At 50.4% G+C, this 23,357-nt stretch overlaps 2 long non-coding RNA genes across 2 annotated transcripts in view; one reads left to right on the top strand and one right to left on the bottom strand.

The window, feature by feature from the left end:
- Positions 1-13,320, top strand: part of LOC109455175 (uncharacterized) — a 92,849-nt gene extending 79,529 nt beyond the window's left edge. Inside the window, exon 6 of the long non-coding RNA XR_012489686.1 lies at positions 9,266-13,320. This is a non-coding gene — a long non-coding RNA (uncharacterized LOC109455175). The remainder of the gene's footprint in view (positions 1-9,265) is intronic.
- LOC109455182 (uncharacterized) lies at positions 1,295-22,194 on the bottom strand. The gene is made up of 4 exons (XR_002138586.2): positions 22,050-22,194; positions 21,404-21,515; positions 20,129-20,382; positions 1,295-1,601 (listed from the first exon to the last, which is right to left on the bottom strand). It is a non-coding gene; the product is annotated as an uncharacterized LOC109455182 (long non-coding RNA).
- Positions 22,195-23,357: the final 1,163 nt, after the last annotated feature.

The following is a 23,357-nucleotide window of genomic DNA, read 5'->3' on the forward strand; positions in this document are numbered from 1 at the left end:
ACAAAACAGCATAGTGATTAAACATTTACACCCCTCAGAGCGGGATAACCCCACCAAGTCTAGTACCCATCTGACACTGTATATAGCTATTACAGTACCATTATCTATATTCCCTATAGTGTACCTTACATCCTGTGACAATATATGTTTTAAATTATAGTTGACGATCAATATTATTTTATACTAATAGGTTTTGCATCTTGATTGTGGCATTTACTACATGGGAATACGCATTGGTCAAAACTCATCAGAGTATAAACTGAAAAGGGATCTGTTAGGGGCTGAATTGTGTCCCTCCCCCAAGTTCATATGTCGCAGTCCTAACCCTCAGTACCTCAGAGTGTGACGGTATTTGGAGGTAGGGCCTTAAAAGAGGTGATTAAGTTAAAGGGAAGCCTGAATAGACATTCTTCCGAAGAAGACATGCCGACGGCCAACAGGTACATGAAAAGGTGCTCAGCATCACTAATCATCAGGGAAATGCAAATCAAAACCATAATGAGATACCAACTTACCACTGTTAGGATGGCTCTTATCAAAAACACAAGAAATAAATGTCAGCAAGGATGTGGAGAAAGGGGAACCCTTGTGCACCGTCAGTGGGAATGTAAATTGGTGCAGCCACTGTGGAAAACTGTGATGGTTCCTCAAAAAATTAAAAATAGAACTACCATATGATTCAGCAATGCTGCTTCAGGACATATATCCAAAGGAAATGAAATCACTATCTTAAAAAGACAACTGTACCCACAAGTTCACTGCAGCATTATTCACAATAGCCAAGATGTAGAAACAACCAAAGTGTCTGCTTAGGATGGATAAAGAAAATATGGTATAAATATGTGGAATATTATTCAGACATAAAAAAAAGAAGGAAATCCTGCTGTTTGTGACAACCTGCTTGGACCTTGAGAGTATTAGGCTAAATGTAACAAGTCAGACAGAGAAAGACAAACACTGTATGATCTCACTTAGATGTGGAATTTTTAAAAGTTGGACTCGTAGAACCAGAGAGAACAGCGGTTGCCAGGGGCTGGGGGGTGGGGAGAGTATGTGGAAATGTTGATCACACATACAAACTTTCCACAGGAGATGAATAAGTCTGAGGATCTCCCATACAGCATGATGACTATAGTTAGAGCCTTGAAATTTGCTAAGAGAGTAGATCTTAAGTGTTCTCCCCACAAAAAAATAAAAAGGTATCTATGTGAGGTGATAGATGCGGTAACTAACTTTATTGTGGTTATCATTACACAATATATACATGTATCAAATCATGACATTGTGCGCCTTAAGTTTATACAATTTTATTTGTCAATTATACCTAAATAAAGACGGGGGGAGAATCAAAATGAGGTCATACGGATGGGCCCTAATCCAGTAGGACTGATGACCTTATAAGAGATTAGGACACAGACACACACACAGAGCAATGAGCATGTGCGGACACAGGGAGAAGATGGCCGCTATGCAAGCCAAGCAGAGAGGCCTCAGAAGAAACCCTGCTGGAACCCTGATCTTGGACTCCAGCCTCCGGAACTGTGAGACAATAAATTTCTGTTGTTTCAGTCACCCGGTTGGTGGTCCTCGTTATGGCAGCCCTGGAAAACGAATACAGGGCACATTTCACTGTCTATAAATCATACTTATATAAAATAAAACAAAGAACAATTTAAAAACAAGCAAGGTTAGGTGATAACTGGATTGCACGTAACTCCTTGGGGCTGGTGTGTCCCAGCAGTCTGCCCTGGTCTTAGCTAGCCCCCCATAAATGCAGTAACTAAGTGCTAACTGAGGTCATGGCTGCTACCTCATGTATTAACTGATCATTGGGGGTGAGCCCCTCCTTCCTCCAGGAGATTCTAGAAGTGTTAAAAGCTTCTCCAGGGAAAGCAGAAAGTAAGTGGTGTTTGCCAGGGTCTGGGGGCGGAGGAAATGGGGAATTAGTATTTAATGGGGCCAGTTTCCATTTTACAAGATGAAAAGGATTATGCGTATGGATGGTGGTGATGGGTGCACATTACGAATGTGTTTCGTTCCACTGAACAGTATACTTAAAAACAGTAAAGATACGGAGTGTTTTCTCACTCCACTGAGACTTTGCTTCCCGGAAATTGTAGTCCGTTTGGCTCAAATAAACTCTTATAAGCTTAAAACAAAACAAAACAAAACAGTTAAAATGGCAAATTTTATGTTATGTGTATTTTACCACAATTTTAAAAACTGGGGGCGGGGGGTGGAAACCAGCTTCTCTAGCCCAGGGCAATACTTATTACGTGCCAGACTAAATGTGCAATAATGGTGGAATGACAGGCAGTGGGGCAGTGATTTTCACACCCCATGAGGTGGTGATTTTCACTCTCATTTTACAGGTGGGGTTTCCAAGACTCAGGGAGGGGATGTGACTTGCCCAGTCACTCAGTGACCATTCCAGGGTCCCAGTGAAAGGTGCTATTGACACAGGGGCAGGTGGGCAGGTCGTGTTTCCGTGGAGTCATTAGTTCTCTGGGGCAGTGCCCAACCTTTCAGAGGAGGTAAATTCCTTTACAACCTACCTTTGTCCAGCTCTCAGAGGCTTAAGGCAGGTGTTATCCTTCAGGCCTGTGGGGTTTCTTCCCTTAGCCTGGAGGCTCCAGGCAGACACTGACCCCACGGAAGCCAGGGAAATGTGTCTAAGTGACACATGCACTGGCCTGAAAGCCTGGAAGGTGGGCTGCACCGTCCCATTCTCTGGACGGGGGAGCTGCTTAGTACCTGGAAGCCCAGGAAGTAGCCCCGGTGGATGGGGCTAAAGTCACATCCCTGAGACCCACGGGGATGTGGCCAGGATGGAAAAGGCTGTGGTGACATGGTCAGGGTGACCTGCCACAACCTGGTTGTGGCCTCGGGGACATCGCCTCTGCCTCTCTGCACTTCTTTCTCCTTATTTCATTTCATGTCTTCTAGGCAGCCTGCGCCGACACCAGCAGGCCAGGGGCCCCTCTGGGTTCCACACTCACCTTAGCTGCATCCGGACCTCCCTCCCTCAAACTGAGAGGCTTCCCTTTAAGTACCCAACATCGGCCCATGTAGACACCGAGTGGGGCGCTGGATAGTGAGGTGGGCAAACACAGATGCTAGAGTCACGCCTGGATTTAACTCCCAGATCACCCACCTACCAGCCTGTGACCTGGGCAAATCACCTCATCTCTAAGAGCCTCAGTTTCCACCTCTGTCAAATGGGGTCACTGGGGACTGTCTTCGCAGAGGCCCTGTGCTGGGTGGGTCTCCCTTCCCTCAGGAATCCCATGCATAAGGGGAAGGCGGACCGGAAAGGGCCAGGCCCGGGGGTGAGGCTTGGCTGGGGAGAATCCAAGAAGGCTTCAGGGAGGAGGAGACCCCGTGAGCAGAGCTTTGAAGAATGAGTGTGGGAATAATCATACTAAGAATTATTATAATGATAGTAATGGCAGGCATTTCTTGAGGACATACTCTGTGCCAGGCACTCTTCTGAGAGCTTTTCACATATTAACTCATTTAATCCTCAAAATAACTCTTGAATGAAGTCACTCTCCTTAGCCCTATTTTACAGATGAGGAAACTGAGGCACAGAGAAGCCACCTAACTTACCCAAGTAGGAATCTGCCAAGCAGGGCATAGCAAGCAAAGGAACAGTCTGGACATAGGTGCAGAGGCAGGAAAGCCTGGGGAGGCGGTGGCAGGCTGGCACAGTAATGGCTCCCCATGAATCACACCTCCCTGTATTTTGCCCTTGTGTAGCCCCCTCCCACACTGACTCTGGGCTTAGCCATGTGATTTGCTTTAGCCAATGGGACATCAGCAAATGTGAAATAAGCAGAGGTTTAGAAAGTGCTTGCATACTGGTGTTTGTTCTGGAAAGCTGCATCTGATGGAGAAGCCCGAGCTAGCCTGCTGGAGACGTGTGGCTTAGCCAACAGACACTAGCCCAGACCTAAGGGGTGCCATCTTCCACTATGTGACCCCAAGGTGTGTGCAGCTGCCTCAGTGAGCCCCAATAAAACCAGCAGAAGTGTCCAGCTTAACCCAGACCAGATGACAGGGCTAAGAAAATGGTTGCTATTTTAAGCCACTGTTTTGGGATGTATTTGATGCATCAATAGATCATTGAGACAAACCTCCAAGTGTCTGGTGCCTAAATCGAAAGAGACGGGCGATATTGTGCAATGTTACACAGCAGATAACTAACTGTATGCTGTCCTATCCTGAGGAGCATCATGGGAAGAAAAGACTGAAAGGGAAAATTCTGAGGCTCTGGTTTGCTGACATCTGCAGCCCTGTGAGGAAGTATCAGAGGTTCACACCCCACTTTGAATTCTGAACCCCCAAAATGATCCTAGCCTTCCACCCTCACTGCCTCTTTCCATAACGCCCAACTACCATCGAAGGCTGTCAGCTCACCCATTCATCCAGCACCTGGCATGAGGCCAGGCACACGGAAAGTGCTTTCTAAATAGTTGTTAAATGATCAAGGATGCATGTGTCTTCATGTCCCCACCTTGTACTCTGAGCCACTATGGAAACACTACAGAGTGCGTCCTTCTCCCTAGAATGGATGGAGTGTTCATCTCCTTCTTGGACTGACTTGGGTGTCTATTCCCCCCTCCCAGGTTAGATAACATCTGAATCTCCCCTTGGAATGAGTGGTCTGTCTGCCTCCCCCCTTAGATTAGGTGGAGTGTCCACCTCTTCCCTTAGACCGGATAGAGTTAACCCACCTCCCCTTTTGGACTGGGAGCTCCTTGAGGGCAGGGCGCCCACCTCGTCCATCCCTATGGCCCCACACCCAACACAAGACCTGGCCCTGAGGGTCTGTCAGATGGAGCCTCTGTTTCCAGTGTCCTGTCTCATGCCTGGAGTCTGTAGGGGATAGTCAGAAAGCGGGACAGACCCTTAGTCCACTTTCCATTTTTACTAGTTTCCTCTTTGTAGTTGTCCTTGTCTCCCCAACAGGTTTCTTGTCCCCATTTCACAGAATATGAAACGGAAGGGATAAAGAACATGATCAAATTCATGACAGGGAGTGGGGGTGAAGCCAGGACTCAAACTCAGGTCTGTCTGGCTCAGTCCCAGTACTGCTGACAACCACACCAACTGCCGCTGTGCAGGAGGCTCTTGGGAGCCTGTGCTGTGTGCTGCGGTCCTGTGTGAGGCTAATCTCAGTCTTGAGATGCTGCCCTGGAGAGCCCTTCTGGGAAGGCTGTGCTCCTGGGCAGGGTCTCTGAGGAACACTTGAGGAGGGCTGGAGGAAATGGTGCCAGGACCACAGGGACTCACTGGCCTTGCAAAGAGCACAGGGAGTGACACACCCCTGGCTGCCGGTATTGGCTCTACAGCTAACCAGCCACTTTGCCTCAATTTCCTCATCCATGCAATGGGGATAGTAATGCCCACCTGAGAGCATGGTGCTTAGTGCCTGGCACATAGCGAATGCTCAGCGAACTTGAGTTCCCCTGCCTCGTAGACTCCGTCCACCTCATCTTGGTCTCCCTTCCCCCTTATTCACATCTGCTCATCTCATTTTTTTGGTCACACGCCGGCCACAAATTTCTTTCCCCTTTGGCTTAACAAAGGCACATTGGAGTTGGCCACAAAACAGAACAAAATGCCTGCAAGGAAAAAGTACTCAGAACAAACAAGCACTTCTTCCATTCCAAGTGCCTCTAACAACACACGAGGTGGGGAACAAATGGGCAAAAATAACCACCCAGGGGCCACCCAGCCTCACTCTGACCATCGGGGTGGAGAGGGCTGGAGGCCAACCCAGGGCTCTGAAACCACCAGCCCTGCCTGTGAATCCCGGCGCTACCTTTCAGTGTCTGCATGACCTTCGGAAAGTTGTGGCACAGCTCGGTATCTCAGTTTCCCCATCTGTGAAACGTGGAGAGAAGTAGCAGTGCCCACCTGTCTGGTTATCCTCTTGTTTGCTTATCACAGGTTCTGCTGAAGGGAGAGCACCTATCGTGCTGTGAGGCACAGTGGAGCTTCTTAAGAGGCAGCTGTTGGCGAACCATTGTACGGGAAACCACAGGAGAAATGAACACTGCCATGGACTGAAAGCACCCCCATTCTGCCCAGCCCTTTCATACACCGCAAGGATCATGGGCACAGTCCAAAAATCGGGAGAGCCTCACTTTGCCCTCCCCAAAGCCTGCCCAGAGTCCTGCACACAGTAGGTCCTTTGTCAATCACAGCATTTCAGCCCTAACTCAGAGATCTTGAACTTTCTTGTGGTAGTATCTTTTAGCTTCAGCCTTTTTTCTCCAAATGAATTCTTACAAAGCAGCCCATCGGATAAAAACAACTCAAGGTCCTGAGTCCAGTCAGCTTGGTCCTTCTCCCCCTGTCTCCAGCCACCATGGACACACCCCAGGAACCACAGCGTGTAAATCCCAGCTCAAGCCCAGGAGTGGTAACACCGGCCTGCAATGATAGTGTGCCTGCTGTATACTCTGCGCTGCCTAAGCCAGCTGTCTCCATCCCCTCCACTTCTCAATCACAGTCCGAAAATCAACCTCTCGTCATCCCATTATCCAGGCGAGAAGACTAAGGCTGAGAGAGACTAAGTTAGCCGAGCTCCCCCAGCTCATAAGGGACAGACCAATAGTCACACTGAGCCCATCAGCCCCTCAAAGGCTGTGCTCCTTCTACTGCTCCACGTGAGGCGTGGAGAAACTGAGGTCCAGAGTTTCTCAATGGGGGAGAATTGACTTCCTGAGGACATACCCAAATCTGCTGAACCTGGGTCAAGGCCAGTGTGATCTTGGGGACTTCCCGGCTGGTGTGCTATGCTGTGGCCAGACACTGCCTGTGGGTCCCTCGGGGTGGGGAGAGTTTGCTGGCCAGGTTTTATAACTGTCCTGGATTCTGCCATGCAACAGATTAACATCCAGAGCAGCTGAAACGACATCCAAGTTCAGGGGTTTTCCATCATCCCCTTTTACCCTGAAATCCAGCTATGGGGCGTCCAAGGGTAGCTAGAATGGAAGGATTATCAAGTCCAACCCTACTGTTTACAGATGGGGAAACTGAGGCCCAGCCTTCCAGCCAGCAGCCATTGACCTTCCAAGGGGCAATCTCTGTCACCATTAGTTTGTGTTGTTATATGTACCAATGGTGAGGATTTCCTTCCCTCCACACTAGCAGTCAAGGAAGGGGCAGCATTGATTAAGCTCTGACTTTATGCCTAGTACTGCATTGGTATATTCTTAACTGTCATTCCCTTCACCCTGCACAAATGCCCATTAGTAGAAGGGGAAACTGAGACTCTAAGAGAGAAGGTGACTTGCCACCTCTTCCTGACTCTAAGACTCCTCTCCCAATGCCCTCAGAACCTACAATCGAGGTAGTAATTTAAGAGAGGGGAGAGGGTAGTTTATAATCCTGGAGACACCCACTGAGAAGCCCACCCAACAGGGCTCTCCCACACATAATATATGCCTACTGAATGCATGGTGGAATGGATGCAAGCTGGCGGTGGTGCTCTGTCGTGTTTATTGAGTAAATGAATGGATGAATGGCTCTCAGGAGGGCACAGTAAAAGGCTCCCACCCCCATCATTACAGGGAAGTCTGGAACAGTGTGCTCCCCTGCCCCCAACACCATCTTTTCTCTTTCCCTCTTCCTGTTCCTTCAGGGGAACCACCGACCCAGCTCAGTTTCTTGCTTGGAAGCAATTATCTCTGCTTCCCTCTGTCTCCTGCCTCTCAAGGCTAGTTTCCTGATTCATTCCTTCAAGGACATCTTGACAGGAATGAGTACTAATGGTCTGTCTTTGTTCCTTTTCAGGGGACAGGTTTATACTTTGAAAGGGGTAGTTTTGAGAAAATAGAATCTGAGAACCTGGTGTGTGATTTGGCAGCATTTAGGATTGGGGCTAAGCCTGGGGTTGGAGTTAGGGCTCAGTCTGTAACCAGGTCAGGGCTCAGCCTGGAGCCAGGACTATGGGTCATCCAGGGATCAAATTAGTGCTCAGTCTTTAAGCAGGATCAGGGCTCAGTCTGATCAGAGTCTCTGGTTGGAGGTCATCTAGAGATCAGGGTCAGAGCTGAGATCTCAGTCTAGAACTTGGGTTACAATTCATCTGGGTTAACGTTTGGGCTCAGAGAAGGGCCAAGAACAGTTCTGAGTATACAGTCGTGTCAGGCCTTAGTTCCTTCCATGAAGCAGGACTGTGGAGTTGTCTGTGGTTAGCGCCAGGGCTCTATCTAAGAGCAGGATGAAGCCTAAGTCTATGGCCCAAACTAGGACTCAGCCTGTGACCAAGATCAGGTGTCAGCCTGAAACCCAGTTCCATCTGTGACCAGAGTGAAGGCCCAGGTTATGACCAGGATCAGGGCTCAGCCTGTTTTCAGGGTTACAGCCTGGGCTATGACTAGAGTCAGGGCTCCGTCTACGGCCCAAAGCAGAGGTAGGTCTATAAGCAGAACTAGGGCTTTGGGGACAAATTCAGGCCTTGGGCTATAATCAGGAGCAGGGCTCAGTTTGGAGCCAGAGCCAGAGCTCAGGGCCCAGGCTATCATCAGGACCAGGGCTCAGTTTATATTTGAGGCTGTTGACAACCAGGCTATGAGTGGGATGAGGAGTCAGTCTGAGACCACGATCAGGGCTCAGCCTCTATCTGTGTTCAGAAGCTCCTCCATGGATCCCTAATGACACAAAACAGTGAACACATGGCTTCCAGAACCTTAGATTTCTCCACTAACTTGGACCCCTTGGAGCTGACTGATGTTCCTTCTATTCCTTTACAAACCTAGCTTGTTTCTAGCAGGTGCCATCCGACTACTGCCCACGTCGCCAGGGGAGCTGCCTCAGTGCCTCCACTCAGATCCTGTCTCCCACCTCCCTGCCGGGGAGACTCCTGTCTCCAGGGTTATTAAGGAGGAATCTGTGGGAAGAAGAGGGTAAACAAAACCTAGCATGAGGGGCTGGGGCAGGCACCCGGTTCTCTTGTGGCTCCACCAGCAGCAGCGCTGAGCAGGAGATGTTGACAGGAGACTTAATGAAATCCAGAGGGAGGCGCCCTGGCAGGGCCCACCTGGAAGGAGGCCTGAGATGGTAATTAAATTCATTCTGGTGTATGTCCCAACAAGCACAGAAGCAAGAACTGGTTCCAGGGCCCATTCACTCAAGGCTCCAGGAGTTTGTCATAATAACAGGGAAAAATACGTTTCGGAACTTACGTAACCCCACTGCTTGAGCCCCAAGGGTTAGGCCCTAATTGTTTTTTGTTTTTTCTTTTCCCCAGGAAATGCACATATTGCGAAGCTGTACCTGCACACCAGAGTCACCTCTGTGGGTCATATAGGGTGTGAAAGAGCACAGAACAAGAACTTGGTTCTTGTCCCCATTTCTCAGATGGGGCAAAATGAGGCTCAGGGAGCAAAAGCATCTCATTCAGAGGACAAGATCTGGATATAGGACTACCATCAAGCCCTGGATCCCAGTTATTCTGCCTCAAAACCTCTGCAGGGTGGAGACTGTGGGCAGCTAGGGAGGGGGCCAGTCCTTCTGCCTGAGACAGAGGAAAGGAAGGCTCTGGAGTGGGGCCCTCTAAGGAAGAGTGCGGGCTGGCCAGGCCAAGAAGAGGAAGAACATACCAGACAGAGGAAACAGCACATACAAAGGCACGTGCTGGGAAGACCACAGCATGATGGGAGGAAGGGGCCATCCCATTGGGCTGAGTGCCAGTGCAAAGGCAGGGTTGATAGAGGAGGTTGAGGTGGGGTGGTGAAGAGCCCCATATGCCAGGATAGCCACAGGAAGGTCTCCCATCACTTATCTCTTTTAATCCCCACAATGGCCCCATGAGCTAGATGCTTTCATTGTTCCCACTTGACAGGTGAGTAAACTGAGGCTCAGAGAATTTGAGACATCTGCCAAAAGCAACACAGCCAGAAAATGGCACAGCTGCGATTAGAACACACATATGTTGGGCTCAAAGCTGCTCCCTTAAACATGCTTCTTTTCTGCTTTACCTTCCCCTCATCCCCAACTTGCCCAACAGGATGCGGGACTATCAGGATCTCCAAGAAGGAGGAGGAGAGATGGGACCACTCACCCAGGAGCAGGGCGGCAGCGGGGAGCCAGGTTCTGACCTGGAGACAGCAGCCTCTGCACTGCTGTCTTCAGGGTGAGGAACAGAGGGGTGTTGGGGGCAGAGGAGGGCAAGACATGGTGGCAGGGGAGGGAGAATTACAGGGAAGCCAGTTCTAGCTGAATTAGGCGTTTCTTGGACAGGAAGTGAGCATCCCCTCCTGGGAGGTGTGTAGGCAGGAGAGAGACAGGAGTCAGGGAAAGGCATTCCTGGATTGGGTTCCTCCCAAATCTGTACATCTGAGTTCTCAGGAGTGCCCACTTCTGCAAAATGCCATTCTAGGCCATTGGCAATTGAGAAGTGTCAGCAAATGAAGCTCGTAGAGGAGGCAAGGCCTACCCGAGGGATCTGTTTGCTTCCAGAGCATTTCCCTCTTCAGATGTTTCTAGCACCTTGAAAACAGCCTCCAAACAACCTGAAGAAAAAGTTCTTAGTGTGCAGAGACCTCTCTGGAGGGTCCTGTCTCTCTCCTGACTAGGAGGCAACAGACACAGTAGCACAGAGAGGGGGAGCGACTGACAGGGTATCACACAGCATGGTCCAGGTGGGCCTCCTGTAGAAGGGATATGGCCAGGCTCCATCCTCAGGGCAAAGCCCTCCAATGTGGGTCAGAGGGTCCTTGACATCATCCTTAATCAGGAATGAGAGTGTTTGTTTTCAGCTAAATATTTCCCCAACCGCAGACGAGACGCGGACGGGACTGTACATTCCAGACTCCTGGCAGCTTGGGAAACTGTACTTTGGGTCCTGCCCGGTCACTTCACCTCTTCCTCATGGCTGGCTGCCCACCCCTAAGCCCTGGGGTCCGGCTACCAACTTGGATGAGAACCCCGCTTGTGGCCAAAGGTGCTCGTCACATCCCATCACTTCTCCTTTCCCCTCCCTCCAGGCTCCCCTGTTCCCTCCGCATACATCTCGTCTCCACAGATGTTAACCTGGGTCGTGGGAATTTTCCCAGACAGAGTGAGGACAAGCATTTCAGCCCAGAGGCATGACGACAGTGTGGCCTCTTTGGAGAAGGGCCTGTGTGCTCCGTGGCTAAAGTGCAAGGCTCCTGCCCAGCAAGGGGTGGGTGATGAGACAGAAGGGTAGGCATGGGCTAACCTGACAAATGCCCAGAGTACTCAGGACCTGTTTTCCTTGAAGCTATAGGGAGCCATGGCAGTTGAGCAGGAGAGCACCAGGGTCAGAAATGTGTCCCTGAAGGCTCCCTCAGGAAGGGGGCGGGGCATCAGTGAGCAATGCACTAGACAGGTAAGAGTGTGAATGTCAGGAGATGAAGGAGTAAGCTGGAGTGAGGACCTGGGCCAAATGTGATACTGAGGACGGGACCAGCTAAGCACTTCCAAAAGAAAAAAAGACAGGGCCAGGTAATGGATTGGTTGGTTGTGAGGCTGACAGATGTGGATATTAGGGCCCCCATTTTACACTAGAGGAAGCTGAGGCTTAGAAAGAAGTGACTTGCCCAAGGTCACTTGTCTAGGGACTGATGGAGCAGCACCACGGACTCCAAATCCAGGGCCATTTCTCTCTACTGCAGCCCTCTCAGTAGAGTTCACTGCCTTTGACACCTGTAGCTGGGATTTCTGAGGTGATTCACAGCCTTAGCCAGGGCCCTGGTCAGAAATGGCATGTTTTCACGCCCATTCTCTCCCAAGGCCCTCATTCCTACCAGCCCTGCGATAAGCCCCACTCCCCTGCATAGTCTTTTTCTCCCCCTCCACAAAAGGATGGGGCCCATTTCAGGAAGTTCAGGGATCAACCTCCTTTCCTGCTTTCATCCAACCTAAACACCCTTCCCTCTCCAGCTCCTGCCACTGTCCTTCTTTGTTTAGGCCCCTTCATTTCTCACCTACAGGACTGAGCAGCTTTCGCCCCATCACATCCACCCCTATGCACGCTACCATCTTTGTGACCCCAAACTGTTTGATGTCCCCAAATAGAGCACACACTTTCACACGGCCATAACTTTGTATTTGCCATTCTCTCTGCCTAGTTCACACTTCCGGTGGACTGCTATTTATCCCCTGATACCCAACTGAAAACCACTTTCTCAGGGTTGCCCTGACAGACTGCTGCAGACAGAAACAGTCTCTTCTCCAAACCCTGGCGTGGCTGCTTGTTTGTCTGCCCCACCACCTGGAAGGGCCTAGAGGTCAGAGGGCCTGTCTCCTCTTTGCTTCCCCAGCACTCAGAACAAGGCCAGGCACACAGCAGATATTCAATAACTGCTGATTAGGAAGGGAGATGAATGAAGAAACAAGCGAATCAAGGAATGACTAACGCTCACAACCCCAGAACACACAGTCAAAGATAGGTTTTAAAGCCTGACAGACCAAGGCCAAATTCCAGGTCTGCCTCTTGCCAGCTGGGTGGCTAGGGTCTTCAGCCCCCACAACCTCAGTTTCCTCCTCTATAGAGTGTTGGCAATCATCCTTAGCGTGCGGCCTGAAGAGCAAGTTTGGTAACACACTGATAACAAACAGAGCACCGTGGAGTGCTTGAGCGTGAGCTTGGTGAAGCCAGCTGGCCTGGGTTCAAATCATGACCCTGCCAGCTGTGTGAGTTTGGACAAATTACTTGACGGCTCTGTGCCTCAGTTTCCCCACCTGTAAAATGGAGGCTAATAGTGCTGACATCATAGGGTGATTTTAAGGATCAAATAAGAAAATGCATATAACATGCTTAGAACACAATGTAGCAACTAGTAAGCACCAGATACACACGTGTTTCATGAAGTTTACATAAAGGGCCTAACACATGGTGTGTGTTTGCACAGCATCCTGCTCTCCCACCTCCTCTACCTCCATCCTGGGGCCCCGGGAGGGTGCTGCAGAGACACGCTGTGGGGACAGAGCCCCAGAAAGCAGTTTCCAGGCTCTCAGCCTCACATAGAAAGCTGCTGGCTCAGGTAGTAAATGGCCATCAACTGTGATTGGATGGCCATCAGCTGTGGCTAGTTGGGCGTCAGCTGTAACCAGTGAGCCATTGGCCACTATATAACTGCTGTGGCTACGCTAGCGGAAAAAAATGGGGGCTAGCAAGAAGATGGTGGCTGGGCTGGCAAGCGTGGATTGCAGTTAGGATGGCGGGTTGCAGACAGTGTGGATCCAGCCTCCAGTGAGACTATAGTGCCACCAGCGAGAATATACTAGTATGACTCCCCTTCCTATGGTTCCGTGGGTGTTTCTTTTTGGCCTCACCATGTCCTGTGTTCTTGTGTGGGGAGCGGGACCAGAGACCCTGTAGGCCGCCCCGCACGACAAGTGGGGCAGTGAGCAGGGTCCCCTGCATAACACACGCCCAGGGGCAGAGGAGCTTCTGATGAGCTGTCATGGTTATGACCTCTCTCTGCGGAAACAGCAGTGGGCCAAACACCACAGGAGCCCCTGTTCTCCCACACAGACATCGAATTAACGGCCCACTGCAACAATAACGGCCTTTGTTTCAGTGCCTTCCATGGAGGAGGACAATATAAAGCAAGTCACACTGCGTGGAGACTTCAACTGAAGTGGGTTCAGCCTCTGAGCTCTGCTCCAGAAGCACCTTTTCAACACGCTCCTTTTAAGTACCAAGTAAAAGTGTTCCCTTCCACTCGGCAAGAGGAATATTGCTGTCAGCATGACTGTTTTAGTTGCTGGGGTTTTTTTTGTTGTTGTTTTTTGTTTTGTTTTGGTTTTGAGCTCTAAGTACTAGGCAATTTGCCCAAATTATATGATTTAATCCCTTTTGCAGAGTGACGAGAATGTCATTCCCAGTGGAAGGAGACTGAGGCTCAGAGAGATTGCCCAACAAGCCCACGGTCACCCAGTGTGGAAGCAATCAGGAGTTGACCCCACCTGTGTGACTCCAAGGTAGTGCTTTTACCACCTGTTTCTCAGTGTTAGCTACATGTTGGAATCAACTGAAGTGCTTTGAAAATGTTGATTCTGGTGTGGGCCTGGGTGTCAGATTTTATAACGCTCCCCAGGAGACCTGCCAGGCAGCCAGGTTGGTAGGACAAGTCCAGGGGACAGAGGAGCACGCCCAGGGGAGACACATTCCACGACAGAGATGTAATCCATGCAGCTCTAATCCTTGCCCCCCACAAGGATGGAGTGACCATCTGTGCCTTGCTGAGCCAACTCCCCCCCAGCTCCCCAGGGACAATTTAATCATTAAAGACCAGACCCCAGCCAAAATCAGGCTCGGAACCTCCAGAAAGCTGCAACTCCACAAGGAGTCAGCAAGGAGGCAGCAGGTCTTCAGGCAGAATTTTTTCTAGGAGTCCCTCCTGGCTCCAGACCATCGCTGATTTGCCCCCCTTCTGACCTGGGCCCCTGCCTCCTCTCACAGCTCAGCGTGGACCCAGCTTTTAGACCTTTTATTAGCAGTGGGATCATTGCTTCTTGGGAATTCAGTTTGTCCGGACTTTGGCTCAGACCCAATCATTGTGACATTCCAGTGAAATGTCTCTGAGCCTGCATCCTCCCTCCAAAAGCTCCTCTCAGATCCACAAATGCCAGTCCTGTTTGCTCATCCACCTTCCCAGAGGATGGTGGATTCCACAGCCCTTAAAAGATAATGGTTTCTAATCCTGGCTCTGCCACTTCCAAACTGAATGGCCTCAGGCTGGTCACTTAACTTCTCTGAGTCTCAGTTTCCTCATCATAAAATAGGTACATACTGCATAGTCACACAAAGGCCACCGAGATTTAGTGAGAGACTGGCAGGCAGGAGACACTCAGTAGTGACCGTTGTTATTATTACCTGGATTGTAATTAAGGAAGGGATAGTGAGTAGCCCAGAGTCCCACAGCCTGCACTGCAGGCCTCTGGGATTCACACTCTATATGGCCCACATCTCTGACCCCAAGTCATTGTCCTGCTGTCAGAGACTGATATGGGTCAGAGGCTGGCACACCTACTGGTGCACGCCCCAGCTCCCCTCCGCCCAGGCCAACATCCACACTGGCTTTAACAATTAATAAAATGAGCCTGAGCCCTGACTGCTATCACCCCTCATGCCCACCTCTAAAGTTCTCTCACTTCACCCCCACTGCCCCTAGCTTCATCTAGACCCCCACTGGTACACATTTCCTCACTCCCATCCTGCAGCCAGGCTCAGCCCCTCAAATGAATTCTCCACCCAGCTGAAGCCACGTAGATCATTTTAAAACACTGTGATCATCTGGCCACAAACTTCTATGGCTCCCTAATCCCTCCATCTCAGCCAGCCTCCTGGCCACAGCCATCGTTTTCATCACCCCGGGCCTCCACTATATGTTCCACCCACCCTCTACCTCTTGGCGCTGCCCGGATGTGCCATGCTCTCGCTTCTGAGCGTTTGCACATGCTATTTCTGTTGGGATACTCTTTCCCTCTCTGCTGACCAGCTCCTGTTCAGCCTTCAGCTCAAGTGTCTGGGGCCTTGGATTGTTTCTATGTGGGTCTCCAGAGATCCCTTCTGCTGCTTCACAGCATGGTGGCTGGATTCCAAGAGTGATCGTCTCAAAAGAACTAGATGGAAGATGCAGTACCTTTATGACCTAGCACCGGAAGTCACACAGCATCGTTCTGTCTTTGTCCCAGGCCCACCTAGACTCAAGGGGAGAGAAAATGTGTACCTTCCTTTTCAAAGAGAGGAGTGTCCAAGTCACGTCATAAGATGAGCCCACACAATGGGAGATGTGGCCATTCTTAGAAAACAAAATGCCACGGAAGGGGCAGGTCAATGTAAGAACTACAGGAGCACAGAGGCTGGGGACACTCAGCATGGGTGCCGCTGTCCGTGACCCTCCCTGCTTATAGCTAGTGCTTTGGGAGACAGTATGGCCTAAGTAGGAAAGCTCAGCCATGTCAGTCTTGTTTGTAAAATACGTGAAGCATTAGGGGAAGATTTCTGTCTGTATTTGGAACATTTACAATTGAACAGGTTTTGAATTTTAAAGCTTGAAACATTAATGATCTTGAAAATTCCCCTGTGGCGCTGACAAAGTGAGATGGGCCACAGATGATTTCAAAGAGGTTTGGGGCAGGAAAGATGAGGAGATTTTCCAGGTAGAAAAGGACCTGCCTGGCATCCACCCTTCCAACCATGGGAAAGGTCTGGAATGTTCTGGGGAGATGTTCTGATGGGATCTGGCGTGTGCACATTCCATGCAGAGTCTACGGAGCAGAACTGCAGGGTCAGGACGAGAGTGCTGGTGTGGGCAGAACTAACCCAGATTTCCCATCTTCCTTTTCTTACCCTGGGCCCAGCTTCCTCTGTCCTCTTACCAGTTGCCTCCAAATAATTAAGATTTCCAGATTGTGAGGAACCCTGCAGACCCCATGGTTTAGCCCTTGATCCCCTATATTAGCTATTATATCTGTGGGGACCCCCACTGACTGTCAGGACTTCAGTTGTGCCATGAGGATCTTCCCCGGCCTCCAGGGTTGATGCCTGCTCTGTCTCCTTGGCCAAGAAAAGCCAAGATGTAGGACCTGGAGAATGTCCCCTCACCTCCCTGAGCCACTCAGAATAGCAAACTCTGAGCTGCTAGTCCCATGGGGCAGATAGGGAATCACAACGCAAAGTGCTTCACAGAGGAACTGTAACGGGTTATATAGGATTCATTCAGTGTTAATAATAATGACACCTTTCCCCAAGTTACAGCAAGGGTGTGGAAAGGGAAAGCAGATTAGGATCAGAAAGCATGACGTGAGCTCTTTTGCTTCCAGGTGTGAATGAACCGTTCCCAGCATTTATGGAGTGCCTACTACAGGCTAGGCCTCAGGCAGCACCGTGGACACAACGCCTGCCCTAGAAGGCTCACTAGCTGGACTGTTCCAGAAATGGGAGATGTCTAAGCAGAGACCTGAAAGATGAAAAAGAATTAGCCAGGTGGAGTGGGAGGGGTTGCTTTCCTGATAGAGGGGAAAATGCGAGGGCCCAGGGGTATCTGGAGCATGGAGTTTGAGCACAGAGGCAGAACTAGAGGGGAAAAATGATACGAAAAACCAAAATACTCAGCACATTAGGAAGTGGTAAGCAGTAAACAGAATAATAAAGCAGGAAAGGGACTGAGAGGGTGTTGAAATTGTTGCCATTTTAACCAGGGGGAAGACCACACTGACAAAAGGACGTTTGAGAAGAGGCCAAAGAAATGAAAGAGAGTCATGTGAGTATTTGGGGAAAGAACTTTCCAGGCTGGGGAAGCAAGTGCAAAGGTCCTGAGGCAGAGACCTGTGATTGCAACAACCAGGAAGCCAGTGCGACTGGAGCAGAGTGAGAAGGGGAAAGGGAGTGGAAAATGAGGTCTCAGAGGTCGTGGGGGTGAGACCGTAAACGTTTTGTGGGTCACTATGAGGACTTTGGCTTTTACCCCAAGTGAGTGGGGGCTATGGAGGGGCTGCTGAACAGAGGAGAGATGAAGATTGACTTAGGGTTTAACAGGGTCCCTGTGGACCCTGTGAGAAAAAGTCTAAAAGGGCAGGCAAGGGTGGAAGCAAGAGAGAGTATGATGGCTGGATATGGCAAGAAGTGAGTAGTTTCCGGATATGTTTTGAAAGTAGAGCCAATAGAAACTGGAGGAAGAGAGAAAAGATTGACGAGGAAGAGAGGGGAAGACAGAAGAGAGGGGGGAAAAGAGAATGGCAAATCCATGGTACACACACCTCTCTGTTCTCTCCTGGGTCCATGACAGACAACATTAGCTGGGACCTTTTCCCATTGATCCTAGATTGATTCTCAGACTTCTCCTCAACCCAGGGAGGGGGGTGGGAGATGAGGATAAAAGGGTTCAAATAGACGGTGATGGAAGGAGAACTGACTCTGGGTGATGAACACACAACATGATATCTAGATGATGTATTAGAGAACTGTACACTTGAAACCTATGTAACTTTACTAACAATTGTCATCCCAATAAACTTTAATTAAAAAAAAAAAAAAAGAATCCCCCTCATCCCAAACCTATAAGCCGTCCTTCCTGTTCATCAAGACTGAATACTGAATGAGGTTGAAAAGCAGTCGAGGCTCCCACAGAGATGGAAACATTATTTGTGGGTACTATCACGTGCCTGGCACTAACTAGTTGCTTTGCTTTTCATTTACTTATTACAACTTTTAATTAACTTCCTGCTTTATGGAGATATAATTGATATAGTTGTTTTTCAAATTCTCTCATTTCAATATTCACAACTCAAACCATGGGGTTGGCAGCAGCATCCCCACTTCACAGATTAGGAAACAGAGGCTCTGAAAGGTCCAGAGACTCACCCAGAATTTCCCAGTGAGGAAGTTCGGCACCAGGATTCAAACACAGCAGTCACTTATTCCAACGCCACCCCACCTTCCTACTGGAGACCCCGCTCCCCATCCTGCTTAGGCCTCACCTACCACACCTGGGCTTCCTGGCCCAGCCAGGGCTCTACATTCCAACAGGCTGGTAGAGGCAGGTGTGAGCGGAGCACCCCTGGAGGCTGAGAACACTGCTTGCCAACCCCTGGGCCATCACCAGGCAAGGTGGCGTGGAGGGGTACGTGCATCAGTTTTGTGAGCCAGGTGTGGCTGGAAGCTGGCCCTTCCTGGCCCGGGGGCTGGCAGCTGAGCCTGGCCAGGTGTGTCAGTCTCTTCTCTCCTCAGACATACCTAAAAGTTCAGGGCCAAGAGCTACTAAGGAAAAGGTACAACTGAGCACACAATGCCATAATGCCTGGAGATGACACCAATTTCCAGGTGGTAGGGCTGGCCATTGCCACCTGGGCCACAGTCTCCTCCGTTGGGGCATCTTCCACATAATTAGAGAATTGGTGTGTCTGTCCTGATGTACAGTGGTCTCCGAGAGCACACTGTGACTTAGGAGGACGAAGAGGCTCACGATGCTACAGGGGGGTCCAGAGCAAGACAGCCTGCACTCAGATCCTGGCTCTGCCACTTACCTGCTGTGAGGACTTGGGCCAGTTACTTTACTTCTCTGGGCTCTTTCCAGGTAAAAAGGGAATCGCGATAGTATTCACCATCTAAGGGTTTTGTAAATATTGTGAGTGGTAATACATTGGCGCATTTAGCACAGTAGGCGCTCAGGAAGGTTGGCCATTACCACTGTCATTGTCATATTGTTCATCCCTGCGTCTGCAAGGTCCATATGGACCTGAGCAGGCGCTCAGTAAATCGGTCGAGAGACAGAGTGATAGGCAACCTGTCTGAGGTGGTACAAGAGGGCTGAGGTATGTGCTCATGTCAGCCAACACCTTGCTGTGTGACCTTGAGTAAGTCCAGTGCCCACTCTGGACCTCCATCTCCCCCTTGTACATGTACCAACATGCATGAAGGCCCTACTGGCTCTGCCGCTCTGTGACTGGACTTTTTTTGGAGGGTGGGGTGGGGGAGTACCTGCCGCAGACCCAACACAGGCCCAGGTGCTTAACATCAAATCTGAAAGGGACTTGGGACTCCTGGCCACCCAGTCTCTTGGAGGACTAACTGGGTCTTGCTGGTTAGTAGGTTTGCCCTGTACATGTCCTTCCTATGTCATAGCAGGCTGTAAGTTCCAAGAGTGAGTTGTGCTCTCTCTCTGTGCTCTGCAAAGCTTGGCCTCTTGGTACCAAGCCGGCTCCTCCTCCTCCTTCCACACTCAGCTCAGACTCCACCTCCCCAGGAAGCCTTTCTTGACCCAGCCCGTTACCTGCCTCCGCAGGCCTCCTCAGAGTCCCCTCTCAGGAGATGGTTGGGTTTGGAGTCTGTCCCCCTACCAGACAGCTCTCTTGGAGATGACCTGTTGCTGTGTCCCTGGCACTGGAGAGTGCCAGCCACAGTAGGGAAGGGGAGTCCTGGGCAGATGAATGGATGAGAGAATGAAGTAATGAGTAGAGGCCACCTGAGGCTCTCTAGCCTTGAAAGGAATGGATCTTTGACGCTGTCTGCCTGAAGGGGTGGGAGAGTGCTGAGAAAAGCGCAGGAACAAGGAGCCGTACAGATTGGCATCTAAAGCCTGGCTCTGCTCTGTCCTGACTGGGCTGACTGTCCCACAGTAAGCCTCAGTTTCCTCACCTGTCAAAAGTGGCCAATTCCCGCTGCCTCTCAGGCAGGCCCACAGGGAAAGTTGCTTCTCCGAGGTACTGCAGACAGTGTGGTGTGGCACTGAAGGGGCCGCGCTCTGCGGATTTGGATTTCTGTTCAGTCCTGAGTTGAGAGGGCTCAGCGCAGGGCTAGGTATGCTGGATGCCTCTCCACCGCTTGCTGTCCTATCCCGTTAGCAAATCAAAAGCGGGTCTCTGGCTCTGAATTCTCCCAGGTAACAGCATCTAAAGAAAATGATAAAATCGTGTTCTGTCTTTATTATATTTGTTTTTCTAGTACCTTCTGCTTAGAGCAGCCGTTTCTCAGATGTGAGATGGCTTTTCCTTTTTAAATATGCTGGCCTAAGCAATAGTGTCAGGTAGCAGCCAGGTTAAACCCAGGGACTCTGGGGTCACGTGGTCCAGGTTCAAATTCCAGCTCCACCTCTTCCTCACCATATGCTCTCAGGCAGTTCTCCTTGCCTCAGTTTCCCTATTTGTACAGTGTAAGGATGGCACTGGGACCCTGGTCTGGCCTGAGGGCTGTTATAAGGGTTGATACGTGCAAAGAGCTTAGACCTGGACCCATAGCATAGTCTAGGTTACCTTCTGCTATGAAGACGTTTTAAAAAGTGGGTCGACACAGAGCAAATGTGTTAAGTAAACCTAGTGACTGTCAGACATCATGGCCTGGGAAACTGTAGCCCAGGCCACCCGCTCCACTTCGCTCCCCAAGGCCTGCTGCTACCTGCCTGCCTCTTGGTAAGCCCCCGACAGCATGGCCTTAATCTCCAAGCTGGTAAACATGTGATCAGGTTTCCCAGCTTTGTCCTGTTACTTGGAGCACTTCTCAGATCCTGTGCCCTCTTCCCACCAGCACTGCCCACCACTCTGACTCCAAAAGTCCCAAGTTCCAGGCCCAAGTCTGGCCCTGACCTGTGCCTCAGTTTCCTCATCCATGAAATGGGCAAGGGTACCTACCTCTCACCCATGATATGGGCATAACGCTGCTCTTACTTCATCAGCTGTGATGAGAAATGGAGCTGTTGCCATCCCAGGTGTTAGTGTTGTTCACTAGCTGGCTCAAACACTTGACTGCAGGTCCCCAAAAGATTCCACTGTGCTCTGCACCATCCCCTGCTTGCTCCCACCTCTCGCTTCTTCCTCAACTGGGACCCTCACCCAGAATGTTCTTCCCATCCTTTGCTATCCACCCCTCTTCCCCACTCCTCTGAGCATCCCACAGTACAGGAACCAAGGGCCTTACCTGCCACCTGGTGGGTCAGCTGAGGCAAGGAAGCAGAGCAGAAGCCAGTCAGACCTGGGTTACTAAATGGCCTAGGAAGTCCACTGGACTCTCTGTGCCTCAGTTTCTGCACCTATAGAGGGGACAGTAACAGTAGCTGCCTCATACGGTGATCGTGGTAATTTCATAAGCTGTGTGCCTGGTTCACGGTCAGCCTGCCATGGCTGTGTCCACTGGTATTTTATGATCCGTTTGAGACTGAAATGGGAGGAAAACCTGCCTCCAATAGCGTGGTTTCTAGCACTGTGCTTGGTCTTAGCATGTATGGAGAAACGCGCCTCAGCCAGCGCTCTCCACATGCAGCTACCCTGCAGGGTGGCCGGTACCTCTCACCTGCCCCTCTCCAGGGACCATTCACTCCACCTCCACCACAGCCAGCGCCTGGCTTCCAGACCCCGTGTCCAACCAGCCCATCACCGGCTCGAAGCCTCTGATGGCTACCCTCACTCACTCCTGGCACTCTCCTGCTGCCCCCCGCTGGTTCTCTGGTCAGGCCCCAGAGAGGTGTGATTTCCCAGTTATGCGTCATGCTTCCCTGGCAGGGCCTCCAGCCTAGAGGCCCCTTGAGCCAGCCCCGTCACATCCCCTGCTGAAATCTTACTCATACCTCAAGGCCTGCAGCTTGCCACCTTCCTGGACAGAGCTGGTGCTCAGGGTCGGCCAGGCCTGTGTTTGAATCACGGCTTCCATCACTTATTTGCTGCCTGATCTGGGCCAAGTCACCTTTCCTCTCAGAGCTTCAGTTTCCCTTTCTGGAAAACAGGGTCATGTGGAGATTGAGGGTAACATAACTTATTGAAAGGTTTCAGTGCTCCTGGAATCCAGCCAAGCATTTCCCAGCAGGATTTCATTTTCTCTTCCTAACTAGGCTAACGTTTATGAGCAATGACTGCGCCAAACGCTTAATGTGTGTTCACTCATTTAATCCTCAAAACAATGCTGTAGGAGAAGGGCTGGCATTACCCCCATTTTACGTATGGGGAAACTAAGGCCCAGGATGGTGAAGCGACCAGCCCAAGGTCATACCCTAACAAATGACAGAGCTGCATAGTCTGCGCCAGAACGTATGTACTTAGCCACTTGGTGATATAATCTCTAAATATACCCATTTCAGAAGAAGACACTGAGACCCGGAGAGGAAAAGTGACTTGTCCAAGTGCACGTAGCTAGGACACAGCAGAACTGAATCCAAGGTAGGATCGTGCCAAACCCCATACTTATCCTGTGCCGAGCACAGGACCAGGCACATTGCAGATCTTCTGTGGAGCGGCTTGAATGGGGCTCCTGCTGACTAAGAGGAGATCACTCACTGTCCCTGGGAATCTGCAGGTTCCCTTTTGGGGCCCCTGAGCCTTTTTGCCTGGGGTGGAAGTGAATTGTGAGCAAAGATAACTCTCTTACCTACCTGGGAGCTTCTCATTCATCTATCCACCTACCCACCCACCCATTTACCATCCACTTATTCATCATCATCCATCCATCCTTCCATCTAAACACCCACCCCCCTATCTATCCATCTATCTACCCATCCTCCATCCACCTATTCACCCATGCACCCACACATCCATCCATCACCTATCCATTCATCCATCCTTCCATCTTTCCATCCATTCACAAATCCATCCATTTACCCATCACTCCATGCTTCCATCCATTCACCCATCTCTTTATCCATCTATTCTTCCTTCCTTCCTTTCTTCCTTCATCCATCCTTCCATCCATCTGTCCAGCCAACCAGCGAGCCAGCCAACACCTCTTCTGTGCTAGGCCTTGTGCTGGGCTGGGCTGAGGATTTGTGTGAATTGTCTCCAGTCCCTAATATTCAGGACTCAGTCCCCAGTAAAGGAGACAGGCTTACAATTCAATAAGATATAATGTGACAAATGCTTTGTAACTGAGGCAGCTGGAGGGACGA

Source organism: Rhinolophus sinicus, linkage group LG10 (assembly GCF_036562045.2).
Source record: "Rhinolophus sinicus isolate RSC01 linkage group LG10, ASM3656204v1, whole genome shotgun sequence".
Lineage (NCBI taxonomy): Eukaryota > Metazoa > Chordata > Mammalia > Chiroptera > Rhinolophidae > Rhinolophus > Rhinolophus sinicus.